A 23681-nucleotide genomic window follows, 5' to 3' on the forward strand; every position below is an offset into this window, starting at 1 on the left:
TTTCAATTTAAGGCAATAGAAATGCTAAGCTAATTAGTTACATTAGTAGATGAATAATGAAACATCATTTTTATAAGTAATCTTGTTATGGAAAACTATTAGTAAGCATCAGAGACGCAACTAGGGCCACATTTCGGGAAAGCTACTAAAAATTTCGGGGGGGGGGGAGGGGCGCTAATTCTTCCAGCGAAAGTCAGAGTGGAGATGCAGGGGCTCTAAGAATGGGTAAATAAACAACAAAGCCTTGTTAGCAAGTAAATGCTCTTTTAAAGACCTGTGAAGCACTCAGGTGCGGCTGTCTGTGTGCCCGGAAAGCTGGCTCAGCCCGTGCCGCCACACACGACGGGGGGCGAAGCCCTTTCAGCCCAATGGGCGTTGCGTGCTTGATAAGCATTACAATCATTTAGCAATTCATTTCTATTTTTTTAACACTTTCAAACATTCTTTTATGGTGCTATTACTTCACTTGTCTCAACTGCTGTGTCACTACATTTAACACGTGTAATGTGCACATTCAGGTTTCTATGTCTAAAATCGTGAATGTGCTGTGTAATTAAAAAATATATATATATTTAGTGATATCAGGCCCCCCTCTGATGGCTAATCAAGCCATCACAATATCTACTCATCAGATCTCATTTCTTCTAACCTTTCTAAAATGTTCATTTTGTCAAAATATTCACGTTGTTCATCCTCTATTTCAAGACCAGTTCTCCATCTTTTCACTCCTCATTTGTCCTTAGTGTATCTGCAGAACATGATAGATATCATCAGAATTATGCACAAAGAGATCGCCACCAAAGATCTCAAGATGAAATCACTATTCCATTTCCCTAAGCTACCTAACCATTTACTAACAGTTGACAGTCTCTTACCTATCGTCTCCAAGGCACCATTTGTTTCCAAACCTTTTCAGTCCTTATATAAGTCAGTAATGCTTTTGATGTAACTCTCGAAGTCTCTTCTCTTGTCTGGTATGTAGGTGCAACATTGTTGGACCTTTAACAACCGACAGACTCCACCCTCCTTCGCAAGAAGGATATCAAGTGCAAGTCAATTTTGAAATTATACCTACATCTATAACCGAAAATCCCCCAGCTGTACTGGTGGCTAATTTAGCGACTATATAGAAAGTTGTCTAATTTATGTGGGTTAGTTCTACTCCTTCAGAATGTATTCAAACTCCCAAAAATATCACCTACTATTTCACTCACACTTCTCTTCAGTCTCTCGTTCTCATCTTTTTTTCTCTTCTTAAATCTTTAACATTTAATAAAACTATTCCTGTATTTCACCTTCCATACCAGCCTTTCGGTAGTTTATAAAAAGCATTATTTCCACAAATATAATACACTTCATGAAAGATGGGATCAATACCTTCTAAGTATCTTCCCCAGTTCTCATTCATTTAATTCAAAAGTATGTTTGCATTCACTTGTGTTGCAGAGATTTTGTACAAACACAGGACTATGCGTAGGATTATGGGATTTTAGTATATAGGGACAGAGTCATCCCACCACCTTAGTACCCATGAGCCCTGGACCGACCAGATATAGTGTCTCACTTTCCCTCCTACTCACTCACAGAGGAACAAGTGATTAGACACCCCAGAGCACAAAACTCCAGACTCTCTGAGGAAAGACAAGACACACCCTTTTGCTCACACTCTTGTACTTGTCCACAATAAGATCTGACAAAAACAAGTTTAAAATATTTATTTTAACTAACGTGCTCTAATATGCAGTATATGTGCCACAATAAGCAGAAAAATGCACAATACAAATACGGTTGGCATAGCAAGCAGTCCGTCAATCATAAAAAGAGCTGTCATAGTGAAGGACAGAGTAGCTATATCCCCTTGAGAGGCACAAACTGAGAACCTCTACGGACTAATCATGTGTGAACCCATTTAGAACGGGTTGAATTCTTTACCACCAATGTGCGGGCTTCGCGCTCTTTTTACGGTATAGAGCGAATAACAATACCTTTAAGCTCCGCCGACTGTGGTATACATCGAGTGATGGCCTATTATTGATCTAAAGATGCTTATGCTGTCATGCACGTGGTCGGGGACAGAGCGATGCCCCGGTGTGGCGTGCACTATTTCGATTTTTAGATACATATGATAGTGAATGTATTTATTTGTTTATACATTTCTTTCTATCTCAGAGCGGTGCTTCTCCTTCTCCTGAGCCGTGGCCAGGTGGGGCGAGGTCTATACCTCTTATAAACATGGTAAGATGGGTTGAATTATTATTAATTTTCATTGGTAGTCATCAGCTTAGGCCCAATGAATACATGTATGCTCTCCAAGCATTGAGGCGTTTAGTATACTGTGGTGATACTTATTATTAATCATAAGTATGATTATAATGTTATATTGTTTTTCTATCAGAATACCTTTGTTGACATCCTCCAAACTCCTCTGCTTTCCTCTTTTTCAGAATGCATGTTAAGAGGGAGCAGTACACCTAGAAAAAACAGGTGATCTCTGTATCTTATATTATTTTGTGTTTTGGGCACGTAGTTGTATTCACTATCACCTTGTTTGCAGTAGCTGTTAGTTATTTTTGGTCCTGAAGAAAGCAACGACAAACAGGTCTATAGTTTGCTGAAACATGCCGACTACATATTACACCTAGACGGTCTGCATATTTTTGACTGTCAATAATAACTACTTTTTAAATTTGGAAGGTAGGGTAACATCAGCATAAAGTTATAGGTACCCCCCTATCCTATTTTATATTCACACAACCTCCTTTTTGTCTTTTCATTTGTACACTTTTTGAGCACTGCAACATCAGTCCCCAGTTTTCTATCATCTCTAAAGTTGAGAAACAAGACCCTAGCCAGACCTTGCTGACCGGCGGTGGAGCTCCTCCTTACATCTAGGACCCCCGACCGTGATAGTACATCGGCTTATCCTTTGGTGGTCTTGTTTGAATCCCAAATGATGAAGGGCGGTTCCGTGTGGTGACTGATGGGCATCCCTTCCTGATCATCAAGGGGATGACCCCGGTTCTTGATACATATAGTTTGGAGTTGTTAAGGGAAACCCTGTTAGAATTCATTTGTGTGTTAGACCCTCCAATATTTTTGTTGTAATGTATATGTAGGGAGCATGTTGGAGCATGGTCTTTAAATTCCCATTGGTCCCAACTACCTGTTCTTCATAAGCATATATTTGTTCAATGTGGGGCTATTCAATTTGAAATAATATGATGCCGGGTCAGATAGATTGTAACCCGCAAAATATGTACATTTCTTTTTCTGTGTAATGGAACTTATTTTAGATGGTATAGGGCAATGTTTCCATTGTGTATAATTGAAGGTAGGTCTTTGAGTACTGGTTTTGTGAAGAAACCGAAGTCAATAATGTTGGTAACTAAATAAATCTGCATAATTTGCTGAATTTAAATATAAATCTTCTGTATCAAAAACAGTATAATATTGCAAATCAGAAAACAAAGAATTAATAGCATTGACATCCCAATCATCTGACCGCAACCCAAGTAAAATGATATCCTCCAAAGACAAACGGAAGACGTATGGAATTTGTCGGGTCTCGGTAGGACCATATACATCGAATGGCACTTTGTCCCAAACAATGCCATCAGGACTGCTGAAATATTAACAACGGTTTGGTCTTTTTTCATTTTATGCGAAGAAGTATATGGGCCAGTACTCTGTCAGCCAGTTCTACTACAGAGCGTTCAGGCAAGTAGTGGCAATTAATCAAAAGGAAAAAGACAGTCACAAATCCGATCCAGATGAAGAGAAACACCATTGACAACACAATCCAGATGTAAGTCCATTGTGGACTAGGTAAGTTCTTGTCAACCACGAGATGGAAACACAAATCAGTGTAATTGGCACAAATATAGACAAAGACAATGAAGATGTATCCAAAGAAAAATTATCTTGGTCAATATAGTAACCGCAGGAGCTGAGCTGAAACAATGGGGGCTGTTCTTCGTTAGAAGTTGAATGTATTATAGTTTCTAGTTCAAGTTCAAGTTCAGAAATTTATATAGCGCACTGCTCACCCAGCGGGTCTCAAGGCGCTTGGGGAGGTGGGTGCATTACTTATCGAATATCCAAGTTTTTAGTTGCTTTCTGAAGGAGAGGTGGTTCTGAGTAAGGCGGAGGTGGGTGGGGAGAGAATTCCAGGTCTTGGCCGCTAAGTAGGAGAAGGATCTTCCCCCCATGGTGGATCTGTGGATGCGCGGAATTGCGGCGAGGGCTTGATTGGATGATCGTAGTTGGCGGGTGGGGGTGTAGAAGGACAGTCTCGTGTTGAGGCATTCGGGTCCTAGGTCATATAGGGCTTTGTGTGCGTGGGTGAGGAGACGGAACGTTATTCTCTTGTTGACGGGGAGCCAGTGAAGATCTTTCAGGTGACTGGAAATGTGAGCTTGACGAGGGATGTCCAATACGAGTCTGGCAGATGCGTTTTGGATGCGTTGAAGTTTTTTCTGTAGTTTGGCTGTGGTTCCGGCGTAAAGGGTTTTTCCGTAATCCAGTCGGCTGGTGACCAGTGCGTGGGTGACCGTCTTGTTTCAGTGGGGATCCAACGAAAGACTTTTTTGAGCATGCGTAGGATGTTGAAGCAGGATGATGAGACGGCATTGGCTTGTCTGGTCATCAAGAGGGAGGAGTCCAGGATGAAGCCCAGGTTACGTGCGTGATCCGTTGGTGTGGGTGCAGTTCCCAGAGCTGGTGGCCACCAAGAGTCATCCCAGGCCGAGGGGGATGAGCCTAAGATGAGGACTTCCGTTTTGTCCGGGTGTCGTCTGCGTAGGAGATGATGTTGAGGTTGTGTTGTCGCGCGATGGAAGCGAGGGGACTCATGTTTACGTTGAAGAGGGTGGGACTGAGTGATGATCCTTGTGGTACGCCGCAGATGACTTCGGTGGCCTCTGATTTGAAGGGGGGAGGCGGACTCTCTGGGTTCTTCCGGCAAGGAACGATATGATCCATTCCAATGCTTTTCCTTGTATTCCGACGTTGCTGAGTCGTTGTATAAGGGTGCTATGACAGACTGTGCCGAAGGCTGCGGAGAGGTCAAGTAAGATGAGGGCAACTGTTTATCCGTTGTCCAGTAGTGTTCGGATGTCGTCATTTGCTGCGATGAGGGCGGTCTCGGTGCTGTGTTTGGCTCGGAAGCCGGATTGTGAAGGGTCAAGGGATTTGTTGGATTCGAGGAAGGCGGCGAGCTGACTGTTGACGGCTTTCTCGATGGCTTTGGTGGGGAATGGGAGGAACGAGATGGGGCGGTAGTTCTTAAGTTCGGGGGCGCTAGAGGGCGCACTGCAGAATGGCCGCACTGTCGTGAGGCTCCTGCTGCCCAGAGCTATCATCCGCCTAGGGATCCTGATTACCATCGCTGCGCCCTGATCTGACCCTATAGATCTACTGGGACATCGACTGACCACCCACGGTCCAACTCCTGGTCCATTCGGAGGTTGCTGGCCGAAGTTACGAGGGTTCCAAGTTTCCCCGACTTGCGCTCTGGAGGTAGGGTGATCCTCAGCCCGCCGTCATCATTCACGCCAGCCCGTGGCTCTACACGTGGGGTGTAGGCCCTGATCTGCCCCTCTCTACCGGGCACGCTTTCTGGCCGGGCAAGCTGTTGGATTCTCCTTTCCATTGGACTGATTTCTCGGTTCCTACGTCTGCCTGCCCAGGTACCATTGCTTACGGAGACACGGCGGATCTCCTTCTGGTCGTCTGGGGGATAACCCCTTTGGTCTGGGAGCGGAGACGGCCATTTTTTCGCCGTTGGGAGTGGCGGGGCCTGCTCGTGCCCCCACGGTTCGGTTTTTGTCCGTGCCCTTTGTCCGGCCTACATCCTAACTCCTATTTGCTTCGTTCTCCCGCTGCACTACGCTAAACAATCCAAGTTGTCCTTTGACTCTGGAGTGGCTAGGAGGGGAACGCGATTGCTCCAGGATGCTGGGAATTCGCGGTCACCCCACCCCACCTGTCGCTGATAGTGTGCCGCAGCCACCACCACCGGACTTTCCCCAGATGATGCAGGAGATGAGGCAGGGGTTTGCCACGATAGTGGACAAGGTGGACAAGATATCGTTGCGCATGGATGCGGTGGTCCAGAAGCTGGACGTGCATGAGGAGCGCCTGACAACGGCGGAACTGCGCATTTCGGACCACGACGACACGACAGCGACCCATACCACCCAACTGGCGAGAATGGACAATATACTGCGTGTCATTGCCGCTAAGAATGAGGAGTTGGAGGCGAGGAGTAGGCGCAATAACGTTCGCATCGTAGGTGTGCCGGAGTCCACAAATGTGGGCAAGATGGAAACTTATGTGGAGAGACTGCTGGTGGGCGCCATTGGGGCGGAAGCATTCTCATCCCAGTTCATCGTCGAGAGAGCGCATCGGACACTGGGACCTCGGCCGGCCTCTGGGGCCGCTCCGCGCCCCATCATTGCGCGTCTTTTAAACTATCGTGACCGGGACGCTGCCCTCCAGGCTGCCCGCACTAATCGGGCCCTCTCCTTCGATGGGGTGTCTTTCACCATGTACCCCGACTTCACGCCGATGGTGCAGGACCAGCGACGTAAGTTCCTGGGGGTGAAAAAGAAACTTCGAGATCTACAAGTAGACTACGCTTTGCTTTACCCTGCCAAACTTAGAGTGACGCACCAGGCTAAGCAACATTTTTTCACCAACCCACAGCATGCTGAGGATTTTGCAAAGCGCCTCCAGCGCGAACGAGCGGCTGCAGATCGAAGAGGCGATCGAGACCCTGAGGATGAACATTCGGCGGCTGAGGAGGAGGTCGCCTGATTATGGTGACTTTGTTCTTTGTTTTTCCCTTTTTTTGTTTTTGGTGTTGGAACATTCTGGACGTATGCCTTTTGCACTGACTTCTACTGACTTCCTTGCCCGCATTGGTGGCCTAACTGCTAGCCGCCTTTTTCTTTTGTTGTTGCGGGGGTCATGTCTTGCCTGAGGTGAGAGTGTATGTATGGTTTCTTGAGGTCGGTGTGGAACCGCAGGATGGTGCTATCTGGTTTCGCGCTCTGGGCACCCACCCCCCCCGCGCTGCGCCTGGGGCCGTTCCATACTCGTTGGCTCGGACACTGGCGTGGTGTGAGGGAGTGGTGTCGTGCACCTCTAGAAGGTTCCCCGGAGGGTGTACCCCACTTGTACCTTTGGTTTGGATTCTAGTCCTTAGTTGGTTGACTGGATGTTTGTTGGGTAACGGGGGGGAGTGGGGGAGCGCATGGCCTGATAGTTGGGGTGTCATCAGGTGGGTGGGTGGGGTGGGGACGAGGCTGACCACGCTTGCTTGCCCAGGCCTCATGGGTCAGTGTGGGGATCGCTGCTACTGTCTGTGTGCACAGGCGCGGCTCCGTGCCCGCTACTTCGGCTGGTCCATCTATCCTTTCGGCGGTGTTGGTCCTGGGGCCCTTGCCCCCGTCCGCCATGGGCCCGGATGGAACGGCCGCCATCTTTGGTGGCCACGTGGCGCTGAGCGCTTGGCACGAGGAACGCGTGTGCGAGTTGTGGGCCGTATGAGCTGGATTGGCTGCGTGTTGCGCGCAATGTTTTCTGAGTGCTTGCTGCATGGATGGTTCAGCTGGGGGGGGGGTTGTTGTGGTTCTGGTTACTTGGTTTGGAGATGGCTGGGATGTGTGTGGAGTGTATGCGGGGGGACGACTGCTCCCTGGGGTGGGGGTCCTGTCGCCGGCTGTTGCTGGGAGTCGGATGTTACGTATTTGCTTGTTGGGTCCTGTGGGGTCCGGAAACTGGCTAATGTCGACTGCTGTTATGGATCAGATATCGATTTTGTCCTGGAATGTACGGGGACTTAATGATGCCAGGAAATGTCGTAGTGTGATCCAGTATTTGGACAGGCATGCTATTCATGTTGCCCTCCTCCAGGAGACGCATCTGCGTCCGCTCCTTCCCCCAGCTTTGGTGGGAGGTGGACTGCGGCCAGGATGTTTGCTTCATAATCTTCTTATGCTCGCGGGGTTGTCATCCTTGTTAAAAGATCGCTCGCATTTCAAGAACTGGGATCTATGGGGGATCCTGAGGGGCGCTATGTGCTACTGTGGGGGCGGCTTGGGCAGAACACTGTGCTGTTTGTTAATTGCTATGCTCCCAATGTCGATACGCCAACCTTTTTCGTTACATTGTGGGGTCATGTGCTTGCTGTTGATGCCACTTACATTGTTTGGGGGGGGATTTCAATTTTGCATTTCATGCCCAGTTGGATAGATCGGAAGGGAGTCCTCAGTATAATGTGCAAGCTAGAGAAGTTCTGCGTGGGGTTGTGGAGGAGGCTGGTTTGATCGACAGCTGGAGGTACACCCACCCTGCTACTAAGGAGGGTACTCATTACACTACACATGCGCGTTCATGGGCGAGGCTGGACTATGTGTTTCTCTCTAGAGGGTTGGTGGCTGGCCTGCGAGAGGCTGCACATCTGGCTCGTACGTATTCTGATCACTGTCCGGTGAAGGTCGTTTTATCTGTCCCCGGGCTGCACAGGCCGCGCCCGCCTTGGCGCCTTTTCCCGACTGCTTTGCTTGACCCGGTGTTCAAGGAGGAGCTTGGCGAGGAGGTGGAGGCGTTCTTCCCTAGAAACAAGGGCTCTGTTGACAGTGTCGAGGTTATATGGGAGGCGTTCAAGGTTACGATCCGGGGAGTCACAATTTCTAAAAGTTGTGGTATGCTTAAACTGATTGTACGGACCCTTGGGGGCTTGGAAGCTGACTTGCGAGACTTAGAACGCAGGATGCAGGTTGACTCTGATCCCGATCTTCTGGCCCAGTTCCGTGCTAAACTCTCCGAGTATGGAGAGGAGGCCGCCAGAGAGGCTAAACATAGGGGAAAGTACTGGACGGCGAGACGATACTGTGAGGGGGAGCGGCCCGGTAAGGTCCTCGCTGCCCTTACTAGACATCCAAGGCATGGGTCGGACGTGCTAGAATTGGTGTTGCCGGATGGCACTCGCTGTCGGGACACTGCGGAGATTCAGCGTACTTTTATTGACCATTATGCACACCTTTACACGACACAGCAGACTGGGGAGACACGTTATGGCGGATTTCTTGATGAACTGGCACTTTGTTGGTTATCGGATGATCACCAAGCGTTCTTAGGTAGGCCCCTAGAGGTGGAGGAGGTCAGGAATGCCATCATGTCTTTGAATAATGGAAAGGCCGCCAGTCTGGATGGCCTTCCGGCTGAATTTTATAAGTGCTACGTGGACATCATGGCCCCTGTTCTCCGCGAGGTTTTTGAGGAGTCCCTGGAGGAGGGGCGTCTGCCGATCTCCATGCGGGAGGTCGCTATTATGTCGCTGCTCAAGCCGGGGAAGGACCCGTTGGATGTGGGTTCCTATAGGCCCCTCTCATTGCTCAACTGCGATGTTAAAATTCTCGCGAAGGTCCTGGCGGTGAGACTTGCCGAGCTCATGCCCGTCATTGTACTACCTGATCAGTCGGGGTTTGTGCCCGGCCGTGCTACCTCCCACAATCTTCGCACCTTGTTTTCGCTTGTGTCGACCATTGCTCCTGATATTCCGGATGCCGCCATCTTTCTTGATGCCACTAAGGCGTTTGACTCGGTTGAGTGGGGCTATCTTATTGATGTTCTCTGTCGTATGGGCTTCCCCCGGATCTTCATCTCATGGGTTAAGCTCTTATATACTGATCCGATGGCGAGGGTGGTGGTGAATGGGGTGCTATCCCCCTCGTTCCCTCTCACAAGGGGGACCCGACAGGGATGCCCCCTTTCGCCCCTCCTATTTGCCATTGCCATTGAGCCTCTGGCCTGCAGAATTCGTCAGCTTCACCAGCAGAGCGCCTTTAATTGTCTTCAGCGGCAGGTCGGAATTTCTTTATACGCTGACGATGTCACGCTTTATGTTAAAGACCCTGAGAACAATCTTAATTCGCTCTTGCGGGAGTTGGTCGCTTTTGGGGGTGTCTCCGGCGTCCATATTAACTGGCGGAAGTCTCAACTTTTCCCCCTTACTGCGGCTGTAGCTAGGTTTCCCCTCGATTACCCTCTGGAATGGTGTGATTCGGAGCTGCGGTATCTCGGCATTGTCGTGTCATTGGATAGAGAAGAAACGGTTCGGCTTAATTATGGTGTGGCTATTACTAAACTTGCAGACGACGTCACTAGATGGATGTCCTTGCCTCTCTCCATGGCCGGTAGGGCGTCACTTATCAAGATGGTAGTTTAGCCCCGCTTTTTGTACCTCTTTCAAAACCTTCCATACCATCCTGGTGCTTATTTCTTTCGCAGACTTCGCTCTGAGCTCATACGATTGTTCTGGGGGGGCAAGCAGCCGCGGGTGGCTTGGGCTACCGTTACATTACCCTATCCTGATGGCGGATTCGACGTCCCTGACTTTGAGCTTTATTACCTTAGCGCTCAGACGCATTACGCATATCACTGGATGCGCCCCGCGCCGTTTATGCCCCAAATTGCTGCTGAACATTGGGTTGCCCACCCGCTCCCATTGGAGGGGTTAGTATTGGGCAAGGTGTCAGATGTGGAAACGCCTCGTACGACGGTGACGTGCACGGTACAAGCTTGAAAACGGGTGGCCCAATTGCTGGGCGTCTCCTTTCTTTATTCGTTGGTCATGCCTCTGGCTTATCACCCTGATTTGTCTCTGTTGCTGGAAACGGGGTTTCAACGGATGTGTAGGCGGCTCGGTATTCTCACGTGGGGTGACTTGTTTCATGAAGGTGCCTTCCGTACGCAGGCTCATTTCTTCGGAGTAGCTGCCTGCTCCCCTTTGGAGCTGTTTTACTTTGTCCGCTTCAGGCAGGGCATGCGTGCACTGTTACCAGATTTCCCTTCAGAGCCGGAGGTTACCCTCCCCCTCCATGTGCTGTTGGTTTCAGATGGGCGACACCTGGTGTCGAAATTATACGGTGCTATTCGCCGACAGCGTCCGGTCCCGGCCAATCGGGTGCGCGAGCAGTGGGTTGCTGAGTTGTGTGCCCCTATTACTGACGAGCAATGGAAGTACTGCTGTGGACTCACGGCCAATGTTTCCTCCAGTTGTCGCCTTAAGATTATCCACTACAAATTTGTCCAGAGGTACTATTACACCCCGGCGAGGAAACTTCGGTTTCACTTAGCGGAGGATGACAGATGCGCTAGGTGTCGAGCAGAAGGCGCTGACTTTCTGCACTTGGCTTGGAGTTGTGCGGGGGTGCTGGAATATTGGACACATGTCCATGAGGCCCTGCAAATTATGGCGGAGGATGGGGTGACATTTGACCCCTTGGTGATGTTGCTGGGTTATTCTAAGGACGTGCCTGCCTCTCATCGCAGATTTGTTGACGTGGCCCTGCTGCTGGCTAAGCGTAGGGTTGCTTGTTGCTGGGGTCGTGGCAGGGTACCGCGCTTCCGGGATTGGTTGAATGACCTCATATACTGTCAGGACCAATATAACATCTACTCTGAATTGATGCCTGTCAGATGCAGACCGAAGGACTTTTGGAACCCGCTCCAGGTGTACCTCCTAACTAGAGCTGTGCAGGATTCTGATTCTGAACATGGGGACCGTGTAGGGGTTGGTTGACAGCAGTAGGGTGAGCTGGGATGTCATTTTACATTTGCTGATCCTTAAGTATCGGGGGAGGGACTGGGCTGCTGCCACTTTCTGCGAGTTTCTGGGGGCTGTGGTTCCTCTTATGACAATTGGATGGTAGAAATTGCGATAGGACCCCTGTCAGGTTTTCTCTTGGCCCTTCTATCTGAGTCTCCTTTGTTTTATTTTTTATGAGCTAATAGAGTATGTCCGTAATGTATTGTCTTATTAGCTTGCCTGTGCATCCTGGATCATTTCGTTCTCATATGCATTGTACATTTCGCTATGGCTATATGTGTTGACTGATATGCTACCCTGTACTTGAAATTTTTATTTTTCGAGTCTGACGTACCATTGTAATGGCCATCTATGACTGTATGAATCGTGTATGCACTTCCTTTGTCCTTGCTTATCTCCAAATAAAGGTTTAAAAAAAAAAAAAAGTTCTTACGTTCGGTGTGGTCTGCTGTGGGTTTCTTCAGAAGGGCGCTGAGTTCGGCATGTTTCCAGATTTCCGGGAAGGTAGCGGCGTTGAAGGAACAGTTGATGACATCGCGGAGATGGGGTGCCATGATGGAGCCTGCTTTGTTGAAAATGTGGTGGGGACATGGGTCGGTTGGCGATCCTGAGTGGATGGAGTTCATCAGGCGGATGGTGTCTTCAGTGGTGATTGGGTTCCAGGCGCAAAGGTTGTTAGAGGGCGGTGTTGGATCGGAAATGGGTGGAGTGGACATGTCTTCGGGCTGGTTATCAAAGCTGTTATGTATTTCGGCGATTTTGTTGTGGAAGAATGAGGAAAGAGAGTCGCAGAGGTCTTGGGAGGGAGAAATGTCGTTGGTGCCGGCGGTGGGGTTAGTAAATTCTTTGACGATGTTGAATAGTTCCTTGCTGTTTTGGGCATTGTTGTCAAGTCGATCCTTGAATGCTGATTTCTTGGTGGATCGGATTAGTTGGTGGTGTTTGCGGGTGGCGTTCTTGAAGGTGGCTAGGTTATCAGTGGTTGGTTTTTTTCTCCAGGTTTTCTCGAGAGTACGACAGAACTTCTTGGATTTCTTAAGGTCATCGTTGAACCAGGGGGCTTTTTTGCTACCTTGCTTGATGAGATGGTTTTTCAAGGGTGCAAGTTCGTCGGCGCTATGGGTGATCCATTGGGTGAGGTTAGTGGCTGCTTGGTTTGGGTCCGATGATTTGGTGGGGGGGTTTTGGTGAAGCGATATGAAGAGTTCTTCGGTGGTGATTTTGTTCCAATTTCATCGAGGAATAGGTTGTGGGGGATTGTGGGTCGTGGACTTTTTGTAGTTGAAGTGAACGCAGCTGTGGTCCGTCCAATGGAGAGCTGTGGTGTGATTGAAGGAGATGTGCTTGCTGGAGGTGAAGATAGGGTTGAGCGTTTGTCCGGCGAAGTGGGTGGGGGTGTCTACAAGTTGTTTGAGTCCTAGATTGGCCAAGTTATCCAGAAGGGTGGTGGTGTTGTTGTCGATTTTCTTTTCCAGGTGGAAGTTGAGGTCTCCCAGTAGAATGTAGTTCTCGGAGGGGAGGGCATGTGGGCTGAAGAAGTCAGCGATGTCTTCGCTGAATTGTGTGCGGGGTCTTGGTGGTCTGTAGGTGAGGGTGCCTCTGAGTGTGGTTTTGTGGTCAGTGTGAATCTGGAAGTGAAGGTGTTCGGCGGAAGCGAGGTTATCATCGGAACTGGTCGTGATGCGGATGGTGTTCTTGGATATCAACTGAAAGTTCAACTGGTGGGGAAGTATACTCGTTGCCAACAGTTGTAAACATTGAATGCAGAACAGGCAACAAGTCAATTAAGGACTCAGTCACCCCTTCCTGAGGCTGACGATAATCAGGAGAAACAGAGCTCATCTGATGGAGTGGAACATCATGATCCTGAATGCTTGTAGGCATACTATTGAGTATCGGTCATAGGGTGTAACTTGACATGTTCAATTGAAATTAACCTATTGTCTTTGCATCCAGGCAGCAGAAGTAAGATCACAGTTTGGGTGCCCTTTAGGTCAAGGACTGGAACTGGGGCACAGTAGGTTGGACCAAATTCTTTCTTGTTTTCCACTTTCTCCTGGACCAGATCACCAACTTTTGGAAGCCAGACGGAAACCGGGACCAGCACTGCTGCATTCGTTGGTGAGGGCAAATGGGTTTTTGCTAGAGCATCTTGATTCTTTTGTAAATTCTGTAACATAGCACAATGGTTATCTACGTCAAATGTTGCGGCAACCGCCACAATGTCTAGACCGTCAAGGTCGCACAAACATCTTAATGCCAAAGAGCATTTCGTACAGGGTTCGCCCACCCAGAGATTTTCTAGGGAGGTTATTTAGTGCACGTAGAACCCCATAGAGATAAATTAACCAGCCTGTACATAATACCCTTGCTGTTAAAGATTGCTTTAAGTCACAGTTCATCCGCTCCACAACAGAGTTGCCCTCGTGCTGATATGGACACGAGACATACACCATTGACTTCAGCGAATCTCGGTAAGCCTTAGAGGCAAAAGCCGGACCTTGGTCAGAATGGAAGGTGCCACAGGTATAAGCCCCTACAAAGACATGCAAATCTTTTATAACAGTACAAGCGTCAGCACAGCACTGTGGCCAAACCCAGAGGAACCCAGTGCACAAATCCACTGCAACCATAATATATTTGAAAGCATTATCTGATGGTAAAGGGCAGCAGTGATCAAGATAAATACAACCAAACGGTTGAAATGAAAAGTTGAGTATGTAGTGGACGAGAAAAAAATTAGAAGGTTAAACCTGTTGACAAATGTCACAGGAAAGATCGTATTTATGCATTTGTTGGTATAAAGCTCACCACCAATAACGCTGCTATAAAAGAGAAATTGAGGCCTTCACTCTCTGTGGAGAGGTCTGGCCCGGGACCAGGGTTCAATTCCTGCCTCGGCGGGTCTTGGGCTTAATTTCCTCGGACCTGATAATTCTCGCCTCGGTGCCTATTCTAATCATGGGTCCCACTCGGCAACTCTGGGCAATAGCTTGCTTAATCTCCACAACGGCCCCAACAGCGCTGGGATGCCTGGCTTCACCTTGGGGGTGCCCAGGAGTGGACATTTCACAGGGAAAAGCCAGGAAGGGTTCCACATCGGTATGTGTTACAGCGCCAGGACACCCCAGTTGGGGTATTAGTGCGCTTTACAAGTACAAATTACACTCCCGCGTGTGCGGAAGCCATTCCTTCATGGGCAGCCACAATCAATGAAAGTCTGCGGTCCTCGTTGGAAATCAAGTGATCACCAACAGAGGGGATAGTCAAAAATGGAACCTGATCAGTGGTTAATTGATAGGAATAACGTGAAGGGAAACCCCTTGGGAAACACTGTTCCCTCCTTCGTCGCAACAATAGCAACCAAAATGTCACTATCAATTTTAGTCATGGAGCTTGTAACAGCTGCTACGGAGCATGTGGCTACTGCAGATTTGGCTGTCTCCTCAGCCATACAATTACCACCAGCGTACGCTCCCACACGCTGATGGAGTAATGTATGGATAACATGTGTGAGTGGCCAGCGGACCTTAAGAAAGGCCACTCGGACCCAAAGCACCTTATGCTTTATTGCGCTACCTTTGGAATCACGAAAATCATTCTGTGTCTAAAAGAATACATTGTCATTAAAGGATTGTACACACGTAGAACAAATTGCACACAATAAGAGTAGGCAATTCAGGATCAGCAAACTGAAGAGCAAAAGCAATGCATGTAATTCAGTCATTTATGCCCTACAATCCCCAAGGGATTGTGTGTGAACCAAGGAGGATTTAAAATCGCGGTCTACTATTGTGCCTGCCACAATCATGCAGGCTGTAGAATAAGCATGTTTAGAACCAATAGTTGGCTGAGCAGACCTATCAGTGTAAATTATATTTTTCTACTGATCAAGAGCGAGCAGGGATAAAGGAAGAGGATAAACTTGTTCATATTGTAAAAACTCTTGTGTCCGCAAAGATGGATCAAAGATGAAATTGACATCAACTGACGTCAACGAACTAGCCCATTGTATCCAGCAAGGATGCAGAGCTTTAGAATTTGGTTTGCTCTGAGCCTGAGAGTGTTCCTTTAGAATCGCCATCTGTACTGCTGTTAAAATAAATTCAGTAGCAGAAAAGCGCAATCCTGCAGGAGTATATTAATGCGATTTGTAAGCAATGGGAAACCGTGTCCCCGTCATTAATAGTCCTATAAGTGAATCCTAACGTTCCTGGTACAATCCTTATGACCAAATTTGTGGCATTGTCTTTAGTTAACAAGAATTGAGTTGCCAGCAGATCAGACTGCAAAGACCACAACACTGCGGTGTGTCCGGAAGCCAACTGGAAGATGAAAACAAAGGTATCAACCCATAATGCCGTTTGATATGCAAATCAACCTCCAAAAGCAAAATATTGTTGGAAGACATCAAATTGCCCCAAAAGTGTGCGTTTAATATCACCTTCTATTTGGAGATCTACTTGATAGTGCATGCAGATGTCCACGGTTTCAACAGTTATAAGCGTGCCAGTTGCTTTCGCCTCCACATGCTGGTGGAGTGTCTGCCAAACTATAGTAATTTCTGCCATGCTGTCGAGGAGAGTCACTGCCCAACTCCTGTCCAGGAGGAGGGTTCTCACTGCCTGGAGCATACTTTGCGGTCAAAGCGGCAACTTTTTTCTTTTGAAACGGGGCTCGATATTGAGGTTGTTCCTCCCTTTTGACTTTGCCGTTAAACTGGTGCTGCGTATCTCGCCTTCGTTGCGTGGACTCGCACTGTCTGCTATCCTGTCATCCCCCTCCGCCAAATGATTGATCTGACAATTCCTGAAAGGAACTAGGAGAACATGGATCAGGAACCTGGAACCTCTCTGGTGTTTTAATTTTAGAGCGGTCACGTAAATCATATCTATGCTCAGAAGCGTCAGGTGGAGGCGAACCAGCACGAGACCAAGGCTTCTGCTGCTGCATGTTTTTGTTCCATGTCATCTTCGGAAAGACAAGACGACCTTCCTTATCCGGAGGGAGTTTAAAATGTACCTGTGTAAATGGTCTGACTCCCAAATTATTGCGTCCCAGAGATGTATAGACATCAGCAGTAATAATCATTAACTGTCGCTCCTAATCAGCGCTTGCCACTGCCGCAAGGCGTTGGTGCACCTGCAAGCAAGCTACTACACCTTTAATGTTAGCCAGAATCATATCGGAGACTATAGGGAACATTCCCACTAATTTCATCCCCATATCCAGGGCTGGACCAGCCCTGTGTTCATCCTGTACACATTTTAGAACGCTCTGCAGAATGCTCATGGAGGGGGTGCCAAAGCACAGTGTATACACTGAAGCAAACACTGTCCCCCAGATGTTGCAGTCCGCTAACTGAGGAATCATACCACTCGTCAAGCACATAGTAAGTCCTGTGCTTCTCTACCTGGCTAGTGTGTGGAAGGACAATAAAGCTGTTCAATTTTCTGAGCTATCCATAAGAGTAGGTCCTTACGATTTTGAGGATGTTTGCCCATCACAGAATTAATCATGACGGGGCTAATCACAAGGCCTCCGCCCTGCAGAGGTGCCGGATGCACAGCTCCAGTCGGAGCCTCTAAAAAAGAACGAGAAACAAATTGTGTGAGCCGTCTATAAAATTGAATCACTTGTGCATATAGCAAACAAAGCTCTACCACAGCAACATTGAGATAGTTTGAATGTGGTGTGAAACCAGTCAAAACAGCCAAGAAGCCCCATCAATTCTTAAGAGGCCCATACAAACAAAAAAGACATGGTGAGAAAGGGCGCCATTAAACCAAATAGAATGCCATCGGAACTCCAATCATCGCGAAAGCCGATACGCTGCTGGAGGAGCATGTGACCATGTTAGCATGGAAAGAATTATCATTTGCATCTACTGCTGAAAAGGTAACCCAGGAATGAAACACCCCAAAGTGGTATGCCGGATCCGCCTCGACCACAAAAATATTGGTAGCCCCTGCATTTGGGACTCCATGCTGTGTCAAATGGTGTGTAATTGCTGCCCAGTTATGTGCTGGAATAGCAACCAGTTGTGCCATGTTATATGTAACTAATGAACAAAACCTTTTAAGATTAAAGCTTGAAAAACCTCCAGTACCCATGAGCCTGGGACCGACTAGCTACAGTGTCTCACTTGCCCTCTTCACTCATATAGGAACAAGTGATTAGCCACCCCAGAACACAACATTCTAGACTGTCTCAGGAATCACGGTTGCAAGACACACCCTTTTGCTCACACTCTAGCTCTTGTCCAAAATAAGATCTGACAGAGACGCGAACAAGTTTAAAATGTTTATTTTAACTAACATGCCCTAATATGCAGTATACGTGCCACAATAAGCAGAAAAATGCACAACATGAATACGGTTAGCATAGCAAGTAGTCTGTAATTCAGAAAAGGAGTTGTCATAGTGAAGGATAACGTAGCCTAACCCCCCTCCCCTTGTATAGAAGCAAGATGATGATATATTAGAAGATCTCTGGGTGTTATGTGCAGACCCCGTACCTCAGTCCATTGATGGTAGATCTACATCATAGGTGCTGTCATGCTCTTCTCCCCGGAAAGGTCCCTCTCCAAGTGTGTGCTAACTATCAGTGTGTTCCAATATGACCAAAGTACGTAGTCCCAAACAGCTGCATCTCTATGTTTAGTCTAGGTGCTAGGGCCTGACCAGAACAGAATAACAAGGTGAATTGTTGTTTGACCTTGCTCACAATGTTCAGACTAAATCCCAGGAACCAACCAAGCGTGAACAAAGCAGTATGTTCTCATGTGAAAACATCAGAAGAGGCAATTGCAAAATAAAGTTGTGTAGTAACGTGCTCGAAGTAACGGATAGTCTGCAGGGTGCTCATGCTAACTTAGTGAAGACAACAATGTCTCAGTGGGCCATGTGACACTCAAACCTACAAAATTTGTATTAATAATTGATCTTTTTCTATATATACAAAGTTTACCTTTGTGTTGACAGTATAAAGCTATTGATGCCTTTTCTTCTAATATTTTATGGTTTTCTTGCGGTAGTTTCCAAGGAGTTAATTTAAGCAATGCATTAGTATTTATTGTCATAATATTTAGTTTATTTTCCTCTAAAAAAATGTTTCAAATCAGCTCTGACTACTTTGCATGTTAGGTTATTTCTAAGTGCATAAGCCATATCCAAAGATTGAGTTGGTCTAAATACATAGACTATAGTTTCAGCATTTGAAGCTTCAGCATGTGGATTTAAGGGTTTTGACACAATAAGTTCAGAAAACATCTGATCTTGATTTGAATAGTGATACTGTAATTGATCAATACAATAGAATAAGCTCGTTATTGCTCTGCATGAAATTCCATATGTTAAAGGGACACCAACATCCAAGTATAAGCAAAGGAAGTAATATCAAAGAAATAATAGAGAAGATTCCAGTATATACACGTTTGCATTTAGGAGAAATTTCAGTGTTGGACTCCATGGTTTCTCAAAATTCAGATCGATAAATTAGAAAAGTTCTAAAATAACAACAGTGGTTTGAGCAATTTTGGCAAAGATCCGCACAAAAATATCAAGGCACAGTTCAACAGTTTCTTTTAATACGGGAAACTTCTTATATCAGCTTAGTTGATGAGTATATTCAAGAAATATTGTGTCAGTCCTTCAATTGGGACACTAGGGTTTAAATTCAGATCTCTAACAAAATTTGTTTCAAGGAAGTTCAGGTGGACTTGTATTGTTAAAGTAATAGTTGATCAACTTATGTTCCTATTCATTTGCTGCCTGATAAATCCATTCAGGAGATGAGTACTTTTGGCTAGGTAGTCTTGCTCTTTTCAATCTCCTCACAGCAGTTTGCTCATCATCAGTATCACTTTCATCAGACTACTCCGAGCCTTCAAGAACATTTGGTGGTACTCGCCCTGTTGTCAGGCAACTTCTCAGAATCTCACCTCCTCTGGGCCAACAGTCTCGGGGTACCCTGTTCGCATTCTTGCTGCACTAGGCCCTTCTTTTTTTTGTTTTACATATTTTATTACAGTTTTTCAGGTTAGTGTTGGTACAATAGTAACATATACATGCTGTCATGAACAATTCCTGGTAGTACAGACAAAGTTATAGGTATACAGAAAAGAAAAGGAGCAATGTAGGCATTGCAATGAAATGGCCACCATAATCATACAATAATAATAATAAAATGGAAGTATGAGACAATCCCCAGAACTCCCTAACCCACACCCCAGAACAAGTTTGGGTGGTCCTAGTGTTGACGGAGTTATCATCAGTAGGGGTTTAGGGGCGCTATGTGTCTCAGGAGGTGGCAGAATGTCTAAGTTTGTGTTGCTAGGAAACATGAGTGTATCCTTAATGTCGCCCATCATATCTCAGATATTTGTTTGCAGAACTGTTCAAGTAGCAGGCCCCAATCTAACGAGATTGGCTTCTTGTGAAGGCCCCTATACTCCTCCTACAGCAGTGCCTCCTCTTCAGCGGAGCCCCAATGCATCACACCCGTCCCCCCCCCTCCTACCCAAACCCAATTCTAGGAGCCTGTGGAGACTTCCAGTGCTGCTGCTTTAGGATCAGTACCTCTCACAGTCAACTTTGTTTGCTTAGACCATTCGATACCTATAGACGACTCTCTTGGATCCCACTCAGGCAAACGAGTGCTATCCCAGCAACCTGCTGGTCCCCAGCAACTTGACTAACCTGATCACTCTGTCTCATTGTAACCACCAGTACATCAGGAGCAGGTGCTGTTGCATAATGAAGGGGACATGGGACCCTGCAAGTGTGACTGGCATGTACCGAATTTAGGAGACATCCGCACTTTACAGCAGTGTTGGTGACTAAGATCACCTTGAAAGGCCCTCTCCAGCACGGTTTCAAACACGTTTTGTGCATGTGTTTCTTCACCATTACCCAGTCACCTAGACTGAGGTATGGCATTGCTACTGTTGAACTGCAAAATCAGCCTTCCAAACCAGGTGACAGACAGAACGTACCACATCAGCTAGACCAGAGGACTTCAATCTATGGGGGCGATCGCCAAGCGGCCTGGGGAATACTGGGAAAGGGGAGGGGGCACACATCCCCTAGCCTCACTTATGCCTTCAATCCAAAACATTCACTTTTGTTTTGGAAAAAGACAACTGTCCCAGGACGGCTAATTTCGATCAAATGCTTCAGCTGAAATTTCATTAATTTAGTCATCTGAGCTGTGAAAAGCCTTTGTACAAGGGAGCCTGCTTGCATGACTAAAATGCAAATGTGCGCTATTAGTTAATCTGCAAGTGTAAATGGTACTTGGAAGCCTGTGCTGGCATTCATTGATTGAATCACTCCAAGCTTTGTGATGAAAAAGATTTTGTTTTTTTTGAGTGGTAGTGCAAAGAGTTAACAACTGGGCTGTGAAGTGCGTGCTTTTAATAGTAATGACTTGCATATTTACAGTGCTTTCTGTCTTAGGCTGTGACCTCATAGCACTGCAAATACACAAGTCACTATTATGAACTGTACCAACCAAGATTTAATTATCTGGTTACTCGCACTCCTCTGCAGTGCTTTAATTAATAGAGGTTTTTATAATGTACTACAGTGCATTTCACACTGAGTAACAACTTTTTGAAATTTATTTTTCATTTACGCTGCCCATTATTTTATATGTAGCTACCTGATGGTGAAAGACCTAAACAACTTACAGAATATTTTTGGGCTTGATTATGAGAGGTTTGCACACCCAGAGCATCACTTTGTTTATGCTGCAGCAACTCAAGTGTCTCAATCATACCTATGAGGCGGTGCAAAAACACCCTGCATGGCTAAGCATGGCCACATACATATGGACTAAAACAAAGAGCGCAAATCACTATGTTGCCTTACTATGCGTCAAGGATTCGTTCCATGGGGGTTGCATGGGGGTTGCTACGCAACACCAATAGATTTTGATGCTGCCCCAGATTTACAAAATCATGTAAACCTAGGGCAGTGCAAAACCTTATGCCTCCCCGACGCGAGGTTAACGAGGAGAACATTTTTAATTTCTCCTCGTCTTTTTTCCTCTTTGTATGTGTGCTGCATTTTGCAGCTCACATAGATAGAGGAAAACGCCTCTTGGGATTGTTTTTCTGAAGGGAAGTGCCCCTTCCTGCGCAAAAATCATTCCTGACTATGTTGGTGCTAGGCAGCAATTTGTGCGCCAACGTAAGTGGAAAGGACAGGAATGCACTGTATTTCATATTGGTGTAGGGCAGCGCAATAAGAAGACTTGCGGCGCTGCCCTACGCCAATTCCTCATAAATTAGGCTCTTTGTTTTTAGCTACTCAATTGACCAATCCTTCACACTCACTGACCTTTGGTTTGCTAAATACTGTTTAATATTATATCCTCACCGTAAATAAGGATTTGCTGTGGGAATTGGGGGCTTTTATGGTTGCCGATAGTTGTCAATCATGAGGAGAACTTGGTTCCAGAAATGTTTGTCAGGATCGGATCCTTACACCTAAAAACTTTTGACAGGGGGGTCTCAGCATCAAAACGTTTGAAGACCTCTGAGCTAGACCCTTGCAGTAGTCCAATATAAGGTTGTCTGTTATATTTACAAAACCATTAGCAGAAACAGCTGTCAGTCTCATCACTCGGCCCATAATAGCTTAGTGTGCCAACAATCCTGTCCTCCTGTCTGGTGAACCTCTCAAACTCATCAGCACAAGAGGCAACGCATCAGGCCACTTCAAAGATGTTGAAGTGCACACCTTCGCCAACTGGATTTCAATGTGCCATCCACCTGCTCCACCAATCCAGAAGCCTCTGGACGGTAACTGCAATGGAGCTTCTGCTCAACCTGAAGTTCTCCACATAACATTTTCAGGACCTCATTATTAAAATGAGTTCCTTGATCTGACTCAAGAAGTCGGAAATCCAAAATGTGGAATCAACTCTCTTAACAATACTTTTGCCACAGTCAAGTTGTCATTTCTGCATGCGGGGAAGCTTCAACCCATTTTGAGAAAGTGCATACATTGACCAAAACATACCTCAGACCCTTGCAAAGGGGCATCTCGATGAAGTCCATTTGCATTCTGTTGAAAGGACCTGCGGATTTACCAATGTGACTCATGACCACCTGTGTTTTTCTTCCAGGGTTCTGTTGTTGATACACAACAAATCAATGGCACATTGTCTCTGCTTTCACTCTGAATCTGGGATTAAACAACACCTGTTGGAAGAAACTCATCATTGCATCTCTTCCTAAATATGCAGGACCATGACAGTGTCTCGCCATATGTGACAATAAGCTAACAGGTAATACAGATCTGTCATCAGTGTAAAGCCAAACATCATCCACTCTTTTGTTACTACCTGCTTGCACCCACCCTTGCTTCTCAGCTTCTGTCACTTCCTTATGTAACTTACTCACCTTGTCCCAGGTATCTACTTTTGACAGCAATAAATTGATTAATAACTGTTAGATAGTCAGTGCCCTGCCTATGAGCAACACACTTCACAACTGCAGTTTGCAGGCACTTGTAGGGTCCACAAAAGGGTTTTCGCACAAACTCCATTTCGTATTGGTGAATGTTAGAACTGGGGGTCTCTAGTTAGCAAGAGGTAGGCACCACTGTCCTAATAGGGACCCTTGATTGTAGTCAGGGCAAGGAGATAACCCTCTGAGATAACCCCTGCTCACCCTCTAGGTAGCTTGGCATGAGCAGTCTAGGCTAACCAGAGGCAATGCGTAAAGTATTTGTACCAACACTCACAGTAACACAGTGAAAACACCACAAACTGACTCCACAACAGTTTAGAAAAATAAAGGTATTTAATCTAAACTACACAAGACCAAAATGACAAAAATCCAACATACACAGTTCAAGAATATGGTTTCAAAAGAGTTCTTAAGGTTGTAATGTAAGTTCTTTAAGTTGCGATAAAATAGTCCACAGATGCGTGAAAAGTTTACAGTTGCGTCACGTTTACTCACAGTACCTTTTAGTTGCAACAAAGTTCCAAAAGCAGAAGCTGGTGCGGTGGAAAACAAGCGATGAGTTGCTCCTGAGACCCTGGGGAGGCG

Source organism: Lissotriton vulgaris, unplaced genomic scaffold, assembly GCF_964263255.1.
Source record: "Lissotriton vulgaris unplaced genomic scaffold, aLisVul1.2 SCAFFOLD_453, whole genome shotgun sequence".
In the NCBI taxonomy this organism is placed as follows: domain Eukaryota; kingdom Metazoa; phylum Chordata; class Amphibia; order Caudata; family Salamandridae; genus Lissotriton; species Lissotriton vulgaris.